Raw genomic sequence first — 6680 nt, forward strand, 5'->3', positions numbered from 1 at the left:
CAGTTGATTGAGTATCCTTAGAGGTCCAGGTTACTTAAGCCATTATTTGGGGGACTTCAACAACTCCTAAAAGCATGCTATAAGACAGAGCAGGCATAAGGGGATTGAAATCTTTTTGCTTAGTCTTGTCTTTTCCATTCCTCCTCTCATCTAGACTATCACAGCAGCCTCTTAATTGCTCTCTCAGCTCTGACCTCTTCTATTCTAAGGGCCCTCCTGGCACTGACTTTCTCTATTCTAAGGGCTCTCCCAGCACTAACATCTTGTGTTCTAACAGATCTCTCGCCATTCCAGTCTATCTTCTACCTACAAACCCAGTGGATTTTTCATTAAGCTCCTACCTGGCCATGTCATTCCCTTTCCCTTCCCTTCCCTTCCCCTCAGTAAACTACAGTAGCTCCCTATCACCTCTAGGAACAAATAGAAAATTTTTTTGTTTGCGAATTTTTTTGTTTTCTGCAAATATCTTTCTGAGATTCTTCTGTTAATCCCTTTCTTTACTCTATAGTTCAACCAAATTGGCTTTTTGTTGTTTCTTGCATGTGAAACTCCAAGTCTTTATACATTGTGTTCCCTATATTTTAATTGTGCTCCTAACCTTACTTAGGCCTCTAGTTCCTTTCCAGTTCCCTTACAAACTTAACTTGAATGATACTTCCTACATGGGGTCCTTCATAAATTGTCAGTGCCTTCTCCCCTCAAAAAATTACTTTCTATTTATTGTTTCCCTCTACACAATGTAAACTTCTCCAGAGCAGGAATTCTCATTTAGGCCTTTGTATCCCTAGTACTTCACGGAGTACCTCTTTAATAAATATGATTAATCTACACTAGTGGGTGATGTCTCTTTCCCAACAGAGATAAATCCTTCCAGACCAAAACAATTCCAAGAGTACCTGTCTCTATCTGAAGGCATGAAGAGCTGGTGGGAGGACTTAGACAAGGATGCTCCCAGGGATGATTAGGAAGCCATAGCTTGGACCTTTTAAGTGTCTGGGAATGGGAGCAACCAAGTAAGAAAGATACCTCAAGGCTAATGGAGTTTACAACATTTAAATCTGAGATGGTACAGAGAACCCTAAAGATCCTGCACTTACAATTCCCAAGATTCCAGTACCTACCAGCACTCTGAACAAAGGCATATCCAGGAGGAGGAGGTCAGCACAGGAGTGCAGGAGACCCAGTTCAAAAATAAACAGGACTGTCATCCCATCCAAAGGTACACATCAAGGAATAAAATCTAATCCTTGCACAAGACCAAATTTAAGAAGGCTGAAGACGTGAGTAAACAGAAGATACCAGCCACTATACGGTATTAATAGGAATCCAGAAATACCCCTAACTCAACCTAGAGGAAGCAAATAGCTCCACAACAATTACAAGCAGAGTCTCCGAGGGGAAAGAGGGATTGAATACAAAGACTACAACAATACTTGGAAGAATTGAAGCAAAGAATTTTTAAAAAGGAAATAAGAGTTTTAAAGGAATGAATTAGAAGAAAAATGGTTTATAAGAGAGAGTGGGAAACCTTAGCAAAGTAACAGATTCTCTGAAAACTAAAACAGAATCTCAAGTGAAGACTTCATGAGACAGCAAGAAATATTAGAACAAGGTTAAAAAATTGAAAAGCTAGAAGAAAATCCAAATTCTCTGCCATGAAAAACAAATGTCCTGAAAAAAAGATCAAGTCGAGGTCCCCTAAGAATCATGGGACTTCTTAGACTTTGATAGGCCAGCTTTGACCTTAATATTCATGCATCCCAGGGCTTCCCATTCTCCCTTCCCTTTATGAGTTATTTTCTTCTTTAGAATGTAAGCTCCCTGAAGGCAGGGATTATCAAGCATGGTTTTATTTATATTTACAGTATCTAGAGTACTGCCTGGCACATGCTAAGTACTTAATCAATGAGTTATCTGCCTACATGTCTAAAATCATGAGCAAAAAACAAAACAAAACAAAACAAAAAAACCCAGATACTATAATTCAAGAAGTCATAAATATCTAGATCTATTAGACAAATCAAATCAACAAATATTTATTAAATACTTACTATGTGGCAGACAAAAACCAATCCCTGACCACAAGGTCTTCCCTCCTACTGGGAGAATACTAACAATTGTTTACAAACAAGACATAAATGAATATAAAATGAATGTAATCTTAGAGGCAAGGATCTAAGAGGGACCTCCATAGAATTCTTCTAGAAGGTGGGATTTCAAGCAGAGAATTCTAGACTAGGCCTGGATATCTCAAAGATGATTGGAATCACCTTTCCTCACTAAGATTTCCATTGTTTTTACTCAAGCAAATGCTTCCTATTTGCTATTGAGTATCAGATCTATAATAGAATTTTCCCTTGTTAGTTCCTTTTACTTTTGAAACATGACATTTCAAGTCAAGAAATTATTAGTTTCTCAGAAGAGAGAAACAGAGAGAACTCCAGCATTTGTCTGGATAACTGAAGTCGCCCATCTCCACTATATTAAACCTATATTCTAAATCTGTAATTTATTTCCCAAACTTTTTTTTGTTTTGTTTTCTCTTTTTGTCCCAGTGGTCTATAGCATGTGGTCCAAAAAGATGTGAGTCAGGTATTGAAGTTATAGGGAGGAAGAAGAGTGACCTGGATTTCCACAAATGATAGCAAGAGGGATCTGCTCTGGATGGAACAAGCTACAAAAGAAGAGTAGTAGGTGATGAGTAATAATGGCAGAGCGAGATAGCCCAAAGTGGCAGTTAGGAGCACAGAGAATCCCAGCTTCTTCTCTTAGTCCTGGGTGTCCTGGAGTGTGAAAGGAGCAACTAACTTGGGAGAAGATGTCAAGAGATGTGATCCATTCAGGAGGAACCAGAAAGAAATGTAGGACGGAGAGGAAGGAAGAAGGACACAGTATTCCTCCTTTATAATTTAGAATATTTTCTCTCTTTTTATGCATTATTGTCTCTCAGTCTCTCTGTCTCTGTTTTTCTGTCTCTATTTCTCTGTTCTCTGTCTCTGCCTCTTTCTTTCTTTATTAATCTGTCTCTTTCTCTGTGTCGTGTCTCTCTCTGTCTCTCTGTAAGTCTCTCTGTCTCTCTCTGTGTCTCTGTCTCTGTCTCTGTCCCTCTCATTTAACAGGTAAGAAAGGGATGAGGAATAGATTTGAAAAATGAAGGTGATGTAGGAAATGGTAGCCGCTAGGTGGCGCAGAAGATAGCGCCACGCACACAGAATTGTTAAAATCTGAGCTTCCCATATACTTAATCTCTAAGAGATCTTGGGCAAGACCCTTAATCTCTTTGCCTCAGTTTCCTCATCTGAAAAGTGAGAATAATAATAATTATTAAGGATAAAATAGGATCACACCTGTACTTTGTATTTTGCAAACCTTAAATCATTACACAAATGCAAACTATTATTAGCAATAACACTTTTTAAATTAAAAAAAAAAAAAAAATAGAGGGTGAAAGGGACCAGAAGGCAGAGGAGAATAGGGCCTGAGTAGGTCTAGAGTTGAGATTAATAATGGAGAAGGAGGAGCGAGCACCATCATTCCTACTGATTTCTCCATTAATACCAGAAGAAACTGCCCTTCCCTGTGGGCCTATGTGGCAAAGGCCCCAGGGTCACGGTAGCCTCTAAATCCTCAGATCTAGCCCTGAGATCCTGAACTAAGCAGATTCTGCCGAGATCTTAAGTAAGGTCAACGGTTAACTAACCAGGTATTCTGGGCACTAAGGGAATCCATTAGGATTCTTACAAAATGCTAAGTCAGTTGTCTAATTTATCGTGGTTCAGTATGATTGATCTGATCCTACAAGGAGATGTTATGGGCCAGAACTTGAAACAAGATACTGAGTGGAATTGAGGAGACAATGATTCTCTAATTGACATGTACTTAGCACTTACTATAATTCCACAAAATTCACACCTTTAAGAGAGCACATATAAGGAGGAGCTCTCAGGGCCAAGGGATACAAGCCCACTCTCAGAGGCCGAGACAGATTTATTTCATCTTTCACCTTTGTGCTGGCTGGAGGCTGAAGTACAAACCTTTGGATTCCGAGACATTTGGAGGGAGCTAGAGACAGAAGTTGGCAGAGGCAAAGGACTAGAGGCAAGATCCGGAAGGCCTCCAGAAAACTAGTCAAGCCCAAAGTGAAGGAGATAAGATTTTGACGGAGACAATAAAGGATTTCGACTTTAACTCCTGGCTGCATTTGAACTGAAACTAAGACTGCCTCCAGAAGCTCCCCAAGAAACCTGCTCCCAGAGAACATTATATTTTAGAGAAGAACATTACAGGAATCCAAAAACAGGGAGCTTACTGAGGCAGATGATATTTTAATGTTTTTTTCCCCCCCACAGATTTCCTTCAGCCAGAAGGGGGGGGGCAACATGAATCTTTGCCTTAAGGAAGAGAAGAGCTCTTTGTAAATGTTTTTCACTTAAAAAATGTATCAAGTGTCCATTATGTGCCAGGAGCCAGGCTAAATCCTAGAGATACAAAAAAGGAGGCACAAGACAGTCTCTGTCCTCAAGAAGCTTACAGCCTAATGAGGGAGACAATGTGCAAATACATGACAAGGCAAATTATGTACAGGATAAATGGGAAATAAGTAAAGGAAGGAAAGTTAAATTAAGGAAAGAAATTAAGAGGGGTTAGAGAAAGTTTCCCCTAGAAGGACTTACAATAAGGAGACTTGCTACAGTACTGTGCTGCTAATGTTATAGCCTTAGAAAACAAAACTAGAACCAGTGGGTGGGAGTTGTGAAGAGACACATTTAAGTTCAATCAATACAAGAAGAGATCCATAATAATTAGAGCTGTCCAAGGGCAGGTAGGTGAGACATTGGGGCTGCCAGGTGGATAGAGCACCAGGCCTGGAATCAGGAGAATTCAGATCCAATCTCAGACACTTGACACTTACTAGCTGTTGTGACTCTGGGTAAATCACTTCTGATTATGTTACCAAAAATTAATTATAATTGGAGCTATCCACATTTAATTTAATAATAGGTTTTTAAAAAAATTCCAAATATATGCAAAGACATATATTTCAAAATATACCTTTACAAAACTTTGTGTTCAGGTTTGCAAAGGTGAATGTTGAAAACCATTTTTTACATATATTTGGAAAAAAATCTATTATCAAACATTTTTTAAAAACACAAAAAAACTTGGGTTCCAATTTTTCCCCCCTAAATAGCAAACAATTCATTAAAGATTAATCACTGAATAGGTGTTGCCTCAGTCAAATTGAGATCTGTGGAAGACCTTAGCTTAAAAAGGCCAAGGTCTCCCATTTCATACAGGACCATCTTTAATCATCCTGATCTATATCTGGCCACTGGACCCAGATGGCTCTGGAGGGGAAAGTGAGGCAGGTGACCTTGCACAGATCTCTCACCTTAATCAAATTCACTTGCAAGTCATGGAATTACCTTCCTGTTGTCATGGTCTTCTAAGAGAACAAAGGACAAATAAACAACAACAAACATGTATAATTCTAAACATATTTCCATATTCAACATGTTGTGCAAATAAATCAGATCAACAGGAAAGGGGAAAAAACATGAGAAAGAGAAAAAAAACCAAGCAAACAAATAATACCATTATCAGAAAAAGGTGAAAATACTATGTTTTGATCCACAGTTAGTCTCCTTAATTCTCCCTCTGGATATGAATGGCTCTTTCCATCACAAATCTGTTGGAATCACCTCATTGTTGAATAAAAAAAAAAGTAGACCTTTAAAATAGTGTATTCCTTATCACTAGAAATCTATTTTTTCCCTTGAGGCAATTGGGGCTAAGTGACTTGCCCAGGGTCACACAGCCAGGATTATGTTAAGTGTTTGAAATCAGATTTGAACTCAGGTCTTCCTGACTTCAGGGCTGGTGCTCTATCCCCTGCACCACCTAGCTACCCCTTGAAGTCTTTTAAAGTAGATGCAGAATGACCTTTTGCTGGGGATTGTAGAGGAGATTCCTACTTAAGAATAGGTTGGCATTAGGGGCAGCTAGGTGGCACAGTGGATGGAGCATCAGCCCTGAAGTCACAAGGACCCGAGTTCAAATTCAGCCTCAGACATTTGACACCTAACTATGTGATTTTGGGCAGGTCACTTTACTCCAATTGCCAAATAAATAAATAAACAAACGAATAAATAAATAAATAAATGAATGAATAAACAAACAAACAAACAAACAAATAAATAAATAAATAAATGAAGGAATTGGTTGACATGAATGAACCCTGAGGTCCCTGCTCCCTCCAGAATAGCCTCTGTTGCCCACAGATAATTGAATAGTGCCATGGAAAGAAGCCTGGCTCTGGACTCGAGGAACCGGCTTGAAATCTTGCCTCTGACCATGACACCTGTCTAACCTTGGTCAACGGGGTCACCTCCCTGTTTCCTCCCATGTAAAATAAGGAGCCTGGGCTACATGACCTCTGGGGTCCTTTCCAGCCTTTTGAGCTCTGAGTCTTTGCTTTTCTCCTTCCTTCATTATCTTTTTTCATTGTCATTCAGTTTCAGCTCTTTCTCACTCCCTTCTATCCTCTCTCTAGGTCCCAGTCTGAGTGTCCAGAGGGTGGCGGTACATTCAGTGAAGGGAGAGAGCCCAAGAATCACACAGGGAAAACCAGAGCAATGAGCCTCAGAAAGAGCTGCTTGGGGATGGAGCCTGGGGTCTGA

The sequence above is a fragment of the Sminthopsis crassicaudata genome, chromosome 3, assembly GCF_048593235.1.
Source record: "Sminthopsis crassicaudata isolate SCR6 chromosome 3, ASM4859323v1, whole genome shotgun sequence".
NCBI classification, from domain to species: domain Eukaryota; kingdom Metazoa; phylum Chordata; class Mammalia; order Dasyuromorphia; family Dasyuridae; genus Sminthopsis; species Sminthopsis crassicaudata.